A 15,076-nucleotide genomic window follows, 5' to 3' on the forward strand; every position below is an offset into this window, starting at 1 on the left:
TCAATGTTGTTTTAGAGAATTTGGCACTACGTCCAACCTGCCTCACATCCGCAGACCATGTGTATCCATGACAGCTCAGGACCTCCACATCCGGCTTCTTCCCCTGAGGGATCGTCTGAGACCAGCTGATGAAACTGTGGGTTTGCACAACCAAAGAATTTCTGCAAAAACTGTCAGAAACCGTCCCAGGGAAGCTCATCTGCTTGCTCGTCATCCTCACCAGGGTCTTGACCTGACAGCAGTTGGGCGTCGTAACCCACTTCAGTATGCCAATTCTCACCTTTGATGGTCACTGGCACACTGGAGAAGTGTGCTCTTCATGGATGAATCCCAGTTTCAACTGCACCAGGCAGATGGCAGACAATGTGTATGACATCATGTGGGTTTGCTGATGTCCGCCTTGTGAACAGTGCCCCATGGTCGCGGTGAGATTATGGTATGGGCAGGCATAAGCTACAGACAATGAACACAATTGCATTTTATTGATGGCAATTTGAATGCACAGAGACCATGACAAGATCCTGAGGCCCATTGTCGTGCCATTCATCTTCCGCCAGCACCTCATGTTTCAGCATGATAATGCAGGGCCCCCCCATTGGAAGCTGAAAATGTTCCAGTTCGTCCATGGCTTGCATACTCACCAGACATGTCACCCATTGAGAATATCTGGGATGCTCTGGATCGACGCGCATTCCACTTCCCGCCAATATCCAACTTTGCACATCCATTGAAGAGGAGTTGGACAACATTCCACTGGCCACAATCAACAACCTGATCAACTCTATGTGCAGGAGATGTGTTGCGCTGCATGAGACAAATGGTGGTCACACCAGATACCGACTGGTTTTCTGATCCACGCCCCTACCTTTTTTGTAAGGTATCTGTGACCAACAGATGCATATCTGCATTCCCAGTCATGTGAAATCCATAGGTTGGAGCATAAGGAATTTACTTCAATTGACTGATTTCCTTATTTAAACTGTAACTCTGTAAAATCTTAGAAATTGTTCAATGTATTTTGTACTCCTTTGAGTGTACTTTTGCCTTTATCATGTAATCTGTAAAATGCTATATGACAAAGTCCACTCATGTAAAGTAACAATATGAAGATGTATTGCTACTTTACATGAGACCTATACTTAATTAAATGTTCCCATTGACATGCAAAACCACTCTATGTTCTCCCATTTTATTTACAATCTACTGCGACCTTTTGACCCAGAGTAAGTTAGCACACTCTCCCTTTTCAAACAGTCACCTCCTCCAGTGCAGGTTGAATCCCCAGCAGGACCTTTCCTGGCTAAGGTCCTTAAACAATAACATAACTTTGGATAAAAAAAGGCTTAGTGCAATATTGCAGGTATTAATGTCGTTATGAAGTCTATGTTTTCTGCTTGTCCCAAGGGGCTGCTTGTCAGTCGCACAGCTGTGATTCATTTTTTTGTGAACATTGTTTGCTAAATTTAAAGTAATGAGAATATGGGATGTGTCACAGGGGCTCCGGACCTTGACAGTATGCAGAGTACATGTGTAATCAATCTCAGCTAACGCTATCCTGGGCTGATGCTAGACCTACTGTTACAGATACAGGTATCCTGTGTGTGTGTGTGTGTGTGTGTGTGTGTGTGTGTGTGTGTGTGTGTGTGTGTGTGTGTGTGTGTGTGTGTGTGTGTGTGTGTGTGTGTGTCCTGTGGTTGCTCTCCTTCTTCCCTCACAGGTGAAAATCATCACTCCCCAATCAGTCACCAATCAATCATCAATCAGAAGACACACCTCCTCCTGTTTTCCTACCCTATCACAGTTCCTTTCCCTTGGTTCAAAAACCCTGTCAGTTGTTTGCTTTAGAGCTCAATCTCTCTCTGTAAATGCCATGTCTGTAGGTCTCTGTGTGACACTCTCTCGTTGTGTAGTAACCGCTCTTTTGTTTGAGCACCTCCATAGCACTTCTGTGAGTATTGTTTTGGTTATGGTGTTTGATTGCTGGTGGGAAAAGGGGAAACCAAGACAAGTTGCCCATGGGCATACATTACCCGTAGGTACACTTTGTTAAATACACTAGTTAGAACTGGGTGGACCACCCACTGTATTTTTGGTTAGTTAGCTGTTGTTAAAGTAGGCTAGTCTAGCTTAGGGGTGTTTTTGAATACTTATTGTTTCTTTCCTTGGGTCCAGCTCAACCCCTTCTCCTGCTTCCCCCCCCCCCCCCCCCATTACCATGTGTTTTCAAATAAACCTTGAGTTTGACGGTAGATTTCAGTTGTCCTAGTTATTTCGTTCACACTTTTGCTTTGTCACTATAATTTGCATGAGTTATGTTACCCCCCCCCCCTCCCCCTAGACTGTCGGGCCAAAAAGGGATCCGTAACACCTACCAACAACGTGTCGGACCTTGCAGAACATTTAGGCTGCTGTACTGCTCTCATGGATGCATGCAAGTTGCATAGCCTACACATGGCTAAGCTTTGTTAAAACATCATTATCTACCTTACAGTGCCTTAACTGATACAGTATCATAATAGTGAGCGTATTAAGATGGATTTAACCTCTCTGTGTGATACATAGTTGTAATGATACACCCTATTCACTTAGTACAGGTTCATAGACTGTAGCTCTAAAGGATGGATGCCCCTTCCTGAACTCCAAGGCCCTGTGATAACATAGTCATTGATAACCATCATTGAACTCCATTGCTAAACATTCATCTTGCCCCTTGAGCCTAGGGGCCACCACATACCTCCCACTACACCACACAACAGAGCTTCTTTGTTCAGTCATGTTGTTTCATGACCGACTCCATAAAATGCTAAACTAAGACTACATCCCAAAATGCACCCTATTCTCTATATAGTGCAATACATTTTGCCAGAGCTCTATGGGTCCTGGTCAAAAGTAGTGCACTAAATAGTTAATAGGGTGGCATTTGGTACACGCACCCAAATAAAAAACTCTGTGTGCTTCTTTGTTATTCCCTTCATCACATTATGCTTCCAGTCAGGGAAGTGATAATGTCTCCATCTCTGTGGTTCTTAATGGGAGCCATGGTAATGAAGTCTCTCTGCTCGCTTGGTGAGCCAAGACCAATGTAATTTTGAGTGGGCATTAAGGTCTGAGCAGTACAATGACTGCAGTGGGTTGAACTTGTGGCTGGCTAATTGATATGTGAGGACAATAATTTTATGAGAGCTCGCTTCCTAATGGTAGCAATAAAAGTGTTAAGAGCTTCAGCGATCTAAAAGGCGCACTTTGTGGAGCTGTTGCCGATGTTATTCTATACCGCAACTCGTCAGGGTTCAGCATGAGTTGTAAAGAAATTAAACCCATGACATGTTGCATAAAACACAAACTAATCAAAAGACATTAAATACCACAGCAAATTGTCCTCTAGCTTATCTCAGGCATCTTATCTTTTATTGGATCAGCAGAAATACAGTTATTGAGCTAAATAAAAGCACATATACATCAAAGTGACAGGAAACAGTACAGTACCTATTTCTCTCATGCTGGTTCATATGCACACACACACACACACACACACACACACAGTTTCCTATATACAGCAAGGGCATACCAGGACTGATTTTCTAAGTTTTACCATTTTATATTCTTCAGAGCTGAAGCAGGTGGATATCTCAATAAGGTCAAAACATTTATGCTTTGAAGGCTAGAAACTGCAATCACCCAGGCAAAGGTAGCAAATTACCCCCTTCAAAGGAAACACATATCCAAACCAGTATGTTAAAAAGCTGGGATAATGACGAGAAATTGTGATCTGAATCTTAGAGAAGGCTTAAATTGAATTTCCTTATAAGGGTTTGAATTTAGAAAAGAAACTCATCTGTGTCTATAATGGAGCAGCAGATTGCACCAAAGGTTTTATGGGGGTATAGCCTAAGTGAATTCTCTCCTTGCATAATGACTGCTTTTTCTCCGGCATTTATGAAACAGTCTCTTTTGTGTGTGTCCCTCCATTCAGCTTCATTACAACCTGTGGTGCTCAAGGCTCAGATACCACCAGTGGTGGAAAAAGTATCCAATTGTCATACTTGAGTAAAAGTATAGATGCCTCAATAAAAAAGTTGAGTAAAAGTGAAAGTCACCTAGTAAAATGTTACTTGAGTATTCCATTTAAAAAAACATTTTTTTAGTAGAAGTCTAAATTCAAAAGGCACTTGCAAATCTGAGCACTTTTTTGCAGGTGCATGATAACAGTTGGACAACATGAGGGACAAATTGAACCGCACACTGCTTGCTCTTAGTAGTATCACTGATCTTTAATAAGTTTACGTATAGGCCTCACGGCCTTCATCAAAACTTTTTAGTAAAACTCTAAACGTATTTGGTTATAAATATACTTAAGTATCAAAAGTAACTTTAGTTGCTAAAATATACTTAAGTATCAAAGTAAAAGTAAAAGTTTAAATCATTTAAGTTGCTCTGGATAAGAGCGTCTGCCAAATGACTTAAATGTAATGTAAATGTAATTTAAAATTCCTTATATGCAGCAAAGAGGACGGCACCATGTTCATGATTTTAAAATTTACGGATAGCCAGGGGCACACTCCAACACTCAGACATCATTTACAAACAAAGCATTTGTGTTTAGTGAGTCTGCCAGACCAGAGGCAGTAGGGATGACCACGTGTTCTCTTGATAAGTGTGTGAATTTCACAATTTTCAAGTTCTGCTAAGCATATAAAATGTAATGAGTACTATGGGTTGTCTGGGAAAATCAGTGGATTAAAAAGTACAATATTTTCTTTATGAATGTAGTGAAATAAAAGTAAAAGTTGTCAAAACTATAAATAGTAAAGTGTGTGTGTGTGTGTGTGTGTGTGTGTATTATTTCTTTAAACTTCAGATTCTGGTATTACATCTAATGTAGGCTCCTGTTGTTGTTCATGGTGTTTGAAAGTTGTGTCCCTGAGGTGTTCTTCTCTGGGAGTGTACGAGGGCCCCAAACATCCCCTCATATTCAGGTTGTCACATTGAGCAGTGGAGCTGAAAATGACATGGAAACAACCTCCTGCAGTGCACAGTAAGTTATGACAAATGTATCCCTCCCTCCCTCTCTCTCTCTTCTAAGAGTAGGGGGATTAGTCTACTTGCTGAGGCTGTGGTATGTGCACTTCTTATATGGAAAAAAGCTAGAACTTCCCTAAACACAGTAAAGAGCCCAGACTCCCCTCCCCTGCCTCCCAGTTCTCACAGGCGTGTGCTACTGCAAAGGCTGCTGGCGCCGTGCTCACTGGCATTCCCAGCATTCTTTCATCATGTGCTCATGAAATGAAAACGGAAAAATGGAGACAGGGAATAGACAGAGAAAAATTGCTATGAGTTAACCATTGCATACTTACAGTGCTTAGTGGATTTGGTTAGTGTTTAGTATACAGTATCTGTCTGTGAGGCACCATGTGAAATGAGGGATCCAATTGAAAGAATAGAAACTACATTTCATGGTATTAAATTAATGTTTGGGAGAAAAGGGGGAAGATACAGAGCACGACATAGAGATGAAATGAGACAGAGAGAGAGCTGAGTAGGGAGAGAGGAATAGAGGGCATGAGACAGAGAGAGAGAGCGGAATAGAGGGAATGAGACAGAGAAAGAGAGAGAGAGAGATTAGTAGGGAGAGAGGAATAGAGGGAATGATACAGAGAGAAAGAGAGAGAGAGCTGAGTAGGGAGAGAGGAATAGAGGGAATGAGACAGAGCGAAAGAGAGAGAGCTGAGTAGGGAGAGAGGAATAGAGGGAATGAGACAGAGAGAAAGAGAGAGAGCTGAGTAGGGAGAGAGGGATAGAGGGAATGAGACAGAGAGAAAGAGAGAGAGAGCTGAGTAGGGAAAGAGGAATATAGGGAATGAGACAGAGAGAAAGAGAGAGAGAGCTGAGTAGGGAGAGAGGAATATAGGGAATGAGACAGAGAGAAAGAGAGCGATAGAGGGCTCCACTTCTAGAAAATATGCTTTGTGTTTGTGCAGATAAGTAGACACAGTTATCTGCAGTTATTTCATAAATCAATACCAATTATCCCCAAAAAATTAACAGCCCAATTCTTTCCAAATCAGTTTGGGTAACTTTATGCTCTGACTCCTCATGGCTTTGCGTCATGATCCATGTGCCTGTGCTTCACCCCTACGAAGACAAACCTTCATGATCTGACATTTTCACATCAGACAGGCATCTCTGCATCAGCCATTGTCTGTCTATGGCAAGGACTGCATCCCTTTAGTGCACTACTTTTAACCAGAAATCGCATATAGCATTTACAAAAACACCAGCTCATTTTATTTCTCGAAGCTCCCACACCAACCCATTTTTTTATGGAAGCCCCATTTGCAGCCCCAAAAAACAAGTTAGACAAGCCCACAAATGCTCCAGCCAATCAGGCATTTGCACAAAATGGGATAATGTGCCATTTCAGAAGCAGAAAATGATTAATAAAACATGATATGAAATGACAAAAAAATAACAATTTATAATAATGTCTGCCTTTCTTATGTAGTCTGAATAATGTCATGTAATAACACAGGATTAGGCTAGTGAGAAGGGTTTGACGTTGCATTTGAAAATGCTAATGTTTCTGACTTTTTTTCTTGAGTTTGTTTTAATGTTTATGTTTTAATGTTTGATGTACAGTATGTATCACATTTGTTTTTTGTTTTTTGTTTTTTTTACCCCATTTTTCTCCCCAATTTTGTGGTGTCCAATTGTTTTAGTAGCTACTATCTTGTCTCATCGCTACAATGCGTCCTCTGATACACAACCCAACCAAGCCACACTGCTTCTTAACACAGAGCGCATCCAACCCGGAAGCCAGCCGCACCAATGTATTGGAGGAAACACTGTGCACCTGGCAACCTTGGTCAGTGCGCACTGCGCCTGGCCCGCCACAGGAGTCGCTGGTGCGCGATGAGACAAGGATATCCCTTCCAGCCAAACCCTCCCTAACCTGGACAACGTTAGGCCAATTGTGCATCGCCCCACGGTCCTCTCGGTCGCAGCTGGTTACGACAGAGCCTGGGCGCGAGCCTAGAGTCTCTGGTGGCACAGCTGGCGCTGCAGTACAGCGCCCTTAACCACTGCGCCACCCGGGAGGCCTTATGTATCACATTTTAGGGAAGACCCAGGTGCAGACAGTGTCAAAGTAACACAAGTTTTACTAGAACAGGGGGCAGGCAAAATGACAGGTCAAGGGCAGGCAGAGGTCGGTAATCCAGATCAGAGTCAAAAAGGTACAGAACGGCAGGCAGTCTCAGGGTCAGGGCAGGCAGAGGTCAGTAATCCAGTGTGGTGTAACAAGGTACAGAATGGCAGGCAGGCTCAGGGTCAGGGCAGGCAGAATGGTCAAAACCAGGAAAACTATAAGACAGGAACTAGAAAAAGACAGGAGCAAGGGGAAAAACGCGGGTAGGCTTGATGAACAAAACGAACTGGCAACAGACAAACAGAGAACACAGGTATAAATACACTGGGGATAATGGGGAAGATGGGTGACACCTGGAGGGGGGGTGGAGACAAGCACAAAGACAGGTGAAACAGATCATGGTGTGACAGTATGAGTGCTTAATTGGAAAACACATTAACAGAATAACAATGTGCCAACAATGAAGGTGTTTGAATTCGCACAAACAAAAAATGTCACTTTTAATAGAATTAGTCACACAACGTGTCCAGGCATCCCATGGGGAGGTGTTTGAATGTAGCCCCTTCAATAGCTCGGGCTCTCAGATAAATATGTGGTGCTATAGGGTGGTGATGTGTGGTGTGCTTTTGCAGAAACAGCAGCTACTCTTCCCGGGGTCCACAAAAAACACAAACATGACAAATAACAAAACATTGATACACTGATAGACAATGACAGTCACAAAAATTTGAAATACTATGATATACAAACAATACAACCAAATAATAATGTGTGTGTAGATTGTGTGTGTTAGAATGTGATGGACAGTGTTTGTGTGTGTGTCATTTCACTGTCTCTATTGTGCCATGAGATTATATTTTATATATATTTTAAGGTAATTTTGCGGTTTGTTTGAGTAATTGGAAGTAATTGAAGAACACTCTCTGGGTTCTATTGGATAAATAACTTTCCAACCATTTGAAGGCAGGTGATGTAAAGCCATAGCAAGTAAGTTTTTTCAATAATAATTTATGATCAATAACATTAAAGGCTGCAATGAAATTTAACAATACAACTCCAACTATCATCTTATTTTTTCCCTCCCTCTCCCCTCTCTCCATCTCTCCCTCTACCCCACTCCCTCTCTCTCTGTGTTTCCATCTCTCTGTGGATGATTAATGGGGCAGTTAGCCCGGTGCCTGCAGAGGCGTTCCACTCTCCATGGCTCTACGGCCCCCGCTATCACAGCTCCAACCTGCCCAACACCAGCCAACGCCAAGCTGACATTTTACAGCTTATGTGTATTGGAGAGGCTCAGGAATCAAATTGCCTCATGAATCTTAACCCGCCACTTCTTATTGTGAGAATATTACTTATTTGTTTTTTGTTGTAGTCTGTTTTTTTTCTCTTCGTCTACCCCACTTTGTTGGAAATAAAGCTTATTGGTAGCTTAAGTGTTTTGTTATTTAATTTAAGATACACCATTAATCTAGAGACAATTGTTTCCGGCTTAAGTGGAGAGAGAGACAACAAGCAAACAGAGCAGCAAGTGCCAAAATAAACAGCAGTGGGTGGTAAATAATGTATTATACACACGTACTGAATGTGGTTGGGGCCTTATCAGAGCTTATTTGAATTTCTCTGGGATTGGAGTGCTAACTGAGCAAACAGTTCCTGGCTCAGTTCCTCTCGGAAAGCCATCATGTACAAATTACACATAGGAACACAATTTTTTCCAGCATTTAAAATCATTTCATCCGATTACTTCTGATGTCACAAATTTATCACGTCATAATCCAGTAACATGAATCTCCCTCCTCTTTAAGACAGATAAAATAGTTTGCAGTGCACCCAGGGACATTTCTAAAGGCTCTCTCATACTTTCCTGATGTTCTCCCAATATTAACAAATATTGTTCTATAGAAATGTCACGTTCTGACCTTAGTTCTGTTATTTTATCTTTGTTTTAGTATGGTCAGGACGTGAGTTGGGTGGGCAGTCTATGCTTGTTTCTCCATGTTGGTTTTTGTGTTCGGCCTAGTATGGTTCTCAATCAGAGGCAGCTGTCAATTGTTGTCCCTGATTGAGAATCATACTTAGGTAGCCTGGGTTTCGTTTTTGGGTTGTGGGTGTTTGTCTTCCGTGTCAGTGTTTGTCGCCACACGGGACTGGTTTGTTCATTTCACGTTTATTGTTTTGTATTTCATAGTGTTCAGTTTATGTTTTAAAATAAACATTATGGACACTTACCACACTGCGTTTTGGTCCTACGAATCTTCCCGCTTCTCCTCAGAAGAGGAGGACGAGATCCCTTACAAGAAAGTAAATGCTTTGATACTTTTTCTCAATGAAAAGATAACTGATTTAAAAGGTCATTGTAAGACTGTAAATTGCAACAGAGATCTGAGATCTCTAAGATCGCAGCTAAATGTAATATTCTACTCTCAAGAGTCAAAGTATGTTGTTGTTGGGCACTCATAAATTATTTGGAATTAAGAAATTGATATTACATGTATTTGACTGAATAGACTACAGTTCCAATTGCATTGGACCTTACACTTTACACATAATTGTCAGGAACGTGAACGGCTGGAAACCTTTCTCTACAGCTGAGAAAGCTTCCAAAGACAGATATTTTATTCAGATTTCCATACTTTATCAATACAATGTAGGTATAACAAACGAGACTTTTAAATGACAAACAATCCTTGATTATGAGGACACTTCCTTTATAGTCTCCCAAATCATAAATGATAGGGCTGCCAGGGATCTCATGATGCTATATTATCACGATACTTAGGTGCCGATACTATATGTATTGCTTTTATTGTGATTCGATGTTCCAAACTGTAACGGTAAATGAGTGAATAGGTGTGGAGTCAGGCGCAGAGAGCAAAGAATACGGGAAAAACACGCATTAATGTCCAGAAAATCACAAGAACAAAAATCAGGCGAACAACACATGTGAAGAAATAAAGGACAGCGAAAAAACCCGAAAATGCAAAACACCAACCACTCTAACACATACAGATGAACAAGCCCACACAAACAGAAGCAGGCTGAACTAACTTAAATAACCCCACCCTAACAACCAAACAAGAAACAGGTGAAACCAATTAGACAAAACCAAACGAACACAGAACAATGGATCGGTGGCAGCTAGTAGACCGGCGACGACGAGCGCCGTGCGCCACCCGAACCAGAAGGGGAGTCACCCTCGGTAATATTCGTGACACAAACATATTGCTCACTATGTTTCTGCTGCAGAGGAATGTGCGAGAGCCATGAGAAAATGAGTCTGAGATGAGAAATACTGGAGTTTTTATTATTGAATTTTTTAACATATCAATACCTGGAGACACAGTATCGATATAAAATCTGCAAAACTAATATACTCTACTGTATATATATTTTTTACCCATCCCTAGTTAATGACAGATCACTGCCTGAAGGTAATTCAATAGGGACTGGTGCCTGGGTACCTGTAGTACTCTCAATGGTTACAACCAAAACAAACAATTACAGTCATAACTGTTTGTTCACACTTTAACGATTTGATTTAGATGTATTTATTTCCTTAATGTACACCAACTGGTGCCCAGCCCATATGGGCTTATAAGACACGATATCATGTATGTGTGCTGTGCAGAAAACACAAACCAAATTGTTTACATGAAACAAATTAAATGCATTTTACAATTACATGCATAATTAGCACTCATGACAAAGTACAGTTTTCACCTTGTCACATTACACAAACAATACACCTCTCCTTCTCTCCCAGGCCTTGAAAATAACTTGTGCAATGTGAAAAAGTCCCTTTCTGAAAAATAACTGCAGCCTGTGTTCATCCCGTAGCCAGAACACTTCAGGGTGAGCACCAACAATTTTACTAAACAAAACATGTCTCAAGTCATTGTACAGAGGGCAATACAACTTTACTTTCTATTTCCCAAAGATCACACAATACACACAATCTTTCCTCTTCAGGGATTCTGTTAAATATAAATTGTCTCTATTGCCAGAGGGAGGAGGCAGGATCTTAGCTCAGCACAAATTGACTTTTTGAGCTTTTGTTAGATTCAGATTCAGATTCACAAAAATATAAACTCAACATGTAAAGTGTTGTTCCCAAGTTTCATGAGTTGAAATAAAAGATTCCAGAAATGTGTAACAGAAAAAAAGCTTATTTCTCTCAAATGTTTTGCACAAATGTGTCTACATACCTCTTAGTGAGCATTTCTCCTTTGCCAAAATAATCCATCCACCCGACAGGTGTGGCTCATCAATAAGCTGATTAACCAGCATGATCATTATACAGGCGCACCATGTGCTGGAGACTATAAAAGGCCACTCTAAAATGTTCAGTTTTATTACACAACACAATGCCACAGATGTCTCAAGTTTTGAGTGAGAGTGCTACCTGCATGAATGTCCACCAGAGCTGTTGCCAGAGAATTGAATGTTAATTTCTCTACCATAAAACGCCTCCAAAGTGATTTTAGAGAATTTGGCAGTAAGTTTGGCAGCCTCACAAGTGCAGTCCTAGTGTAACCATGCCAGCCCAGGATCTCAACATACGGCTTCTTCACCAGCGGGATCGTCTGAGACCAGCCACATGGACAGCTGATGAAACTTAGGAGTATTTCTGTCTGTGAAAAACAACCCCACAGCATGATGCTGCCACCACCACGCTTCACCGTAGGGTTGGTCCCAGGTTTCCTCCAGACGTAACGCTTGGCATTCAGGCCATAACAGTTGAACCTTGGTTTCATCAGACCAGATAATCTTGTTCCTCGAGGTCTGAGAGTCCTTTAGGTGTCTTTTGGCAAACTCCAAGCGGGCTGTCATGTGCCTTTTACTGAGGAGTGGCTTTCATCAGGCCACTCTACCATAAAGGCCTGATTGGTGGAGTGCTGCAGACATGGTTGTCCTTCTGGATGTCAAGCCCTGACCATAGTTTGCTTTGTATGTTTCTATGTTTTGTTTGGTCAGGGTGTGATTTGAGTGGGCATTCTATGTTGGATGTCTAGTTTGTCTGTTTCTGTATTTGGCCTGATATGGTTCTCAATCAGAGGCAGGTGTTAGTGGTTGTCTCTGATTGGGAACCATATTTAGGCAGCCTGTTTTGTCATTGTGGGTTGTGGGTGATTGTCTATGTTAGTTACTTGTGTAAGCACATTTCGTATTTAGCTTCACGGTCGTTGTTCGTTTATTGTTTTGTATAGTTTGTTCAAGTATTCTCTGTTTATTAAATTCACAATGAACACATACCACGCTGCATTTTGGTCCTCCGATCCTTCCAACTACTCCTCCTCAGACGAGGAGGACGACGATCGTGACAGAATCACCCACCAACAAAGGACCAAGCGGCGTGGTAACGGGCAGCAGCAGCAGCTGCAGGAGAATCAGCGATACTTGGAGAGATGGACTTGGGAGGAGATTCTGGACGGCAAAGAACCCTGGACTCATTCCAGGGGAATATTGCCATCCCAAAGCAGAGCTGGAGACAGCGAAAGCAGAGAGGCGCCAGTATGAGGAGGCAGCACGGCAGCGCGGTTGGAAGCCCGAGAGTCAACCCCAAAAATGTCTTGGGGGGAGGCACACGGGGAGTGTGGCGAAGCCAGGTAGGAGACCGACGCCAACTTCTTGTGCTTACCGGAGAGCGAGAGGGACCGGGCAGGCACCGTGTTATGCTGTGGAGCGCACGGTGTCCCCGGTGCGGGTGCATAGCCAGGTGCGGTACATTCCAGCTCCTCGTATCGGCCAGGCTAGAGTGGGCATCGAGCCAAGTGCCATGAAGCCGGCTCTACGCATCTGGTCTCCAGTGCGTCTCCTTGGGCCGGCGTACATGGCACCAGCCTTACGCATGGTGTCCCCGGTTTGCCAGCACAGCCCAGTGCGGGCAATTCCACCTCGCCGCCCAGGCCTGGCTACCGGGAGCATGCAACCAGGTAAGGTTGGGCAGGCTCGGTGCTCAAGAGCTCCAGTGCGCCTGCACGGTCCGGTCTATCCAGTGCCACCTCCACGCACCAGCCCTCCAGTGGCAGCCCCCCGCACCTGGCTGTCTCTCCGTCTTCTGTCCAGAGCTGCTAGGGTCTCCCGTCTGTCCAGAGCTGCTAGAGTCTCCCGTCTGTCCAGAGCTGCTAGAGCGCCTTCTTCACGATGCTGCTGCGCCTTCTTCACGATGCTGTCTGTGTGAGTGGACCAATTCAGTTTGTCTGTCTCAGAGGCAGGTGTTAGTCGTTGGTCTCTGATTGGGAACCATATTTAGGTAACCTGTTTTGTCATTGTGGGTTCTGGATTGTGGGTGATTGTCTATGTTAGTTGCTTTTGTCAGCACATTTCGTATATAGCTTCACGGTCGTTGTTCGTTTATTGTTTTGTATAGTTTGTTCAAGTGTTTTCTGTTTATTAAATTCACGATGAACACATACCACACTGCATTTTGGTCCTCCGATCCTTCCAACTACTCCTCCTCAGACAAGGAGTACGACGATTGTGGCACTGGAAGGTTCTCCCATCTCCACAGAAGAACTCTGGAGTTCTCTGGAGCCCTTCTCACCCGATTGGTCAGTTTGGCCAGGTGGCCAGCTCTAGGAAGAGTCTTGGTGGTTTCAAACTTCTTACATTTAAGAAGGATTTGATTTGATTTGATGGAGGCCACTGTGTTCTTTGGGACCTTCAATCTTGCATAAATGTTTTTGTACCCTTCACCTGATCTGAGCCTTGACACAATCCTGTCTCGGCACTCTAAGGACAATTCCTTCGACCTCATGGCTTGGTTTTTGCTCTGACATGCACTGTCAACTGTGGGACTTTATATAGACGGGTGTGTGCCTTTCCAAATCATGTCCAATCAATTTAATTTACCAAAGGTGGACTCAAATCAAGTTAAGACACATCTCAAGGATGATCAATGGAAACATGATGCACCTGAGAGCAATTTCTAGTCTCATAGCAAAGGGAGTACTTATTTAAATAAGGTATTTCTGTTTTTTATTTTTTAATACATTTGCAAAAATTGCTAAAAAACGGTTTTACATTTGTCATTATGGGGGTGTGTAGATTGATAAGGGAATTTAAAAAAAACATTTTTTTAGAATAAGACTGTAACGTAACAAAATATGGAAAAAGAGAAGGGGACTGAATACTTTCTGATTGCACTGTAGGCAACGATTCTGTAGCCCACGGATAGTTATGAGTAGGATCCCAGTCAAACACTTTTTTAGTGATTCTGTCTTATTTATCAATCTGTTCCAAAAACATGTACTAGATAACAATACATAACCTGATTACACAAAATCCCTCTTGTTGGGGAGAGCTAAGTGGACTGCCATTTCATAAGTAAAAATGTGTTCGCTCCCAGGTTTCGGCACCAAATTAACTAAATATAAATTTGCTTTCACCACATCCTTTTGTACACCTCTTCTCCCAATTATACACAATACCTTCAACAATAGAGCTTAGTAAAGTGCACATTGTCACTATATTAAAGATGAGCAGACTGTTGAATGTGTTGAGTTTTTGGTTTTTGCTCCATTATTCTAGCCAATACAAAAAAAAGTTTTATATTTAACGAATAACCCCAAATACCTTGCTCTCAGCTGAGTGGCGATTGATTACCCTGTTATAATTGGTCTACACTAATTGCTAGACTATCATTGGTCGGCTCTGCTTGCAGCCCGGGTCAACAGTTATTTTGTCTCTTTTCTACAGAACAGGATTCTGTGCGGCGCGAATGCAGGGTAGACTGATTGTCGCTGCCAGAATTAAATGCCAGGTGTCCTCTGTCCTTCTAAAAATGCATCTCCGCTGCCAACCGGTTAAGAGCAAGTAGCACCTAGCTAGGGATGGCATACCACATTTCATCAAACTATAGTAAGAGAATCATACACATACAGTCCTCCTGATCAGCACCATTCGCATACATAACAAATTACACATCCAAAT

The sequence above is a fragment of the Oncorhynchus masou genome, chromosome 32 (assembly GCF_036934945.1).
Source record: "Oncorhynchus masou masou isolate Uvic2021 chromosome 32, UVic_Omas_1.1, whole genome shotgun sequence".
NCBI classification, from domain to species: Eukaryota; Metazoa; Chordata; class Actinopteri; order Salmoniformes; family Salmonidae; genus Oncorhynchus; species Oncorhynchus masou.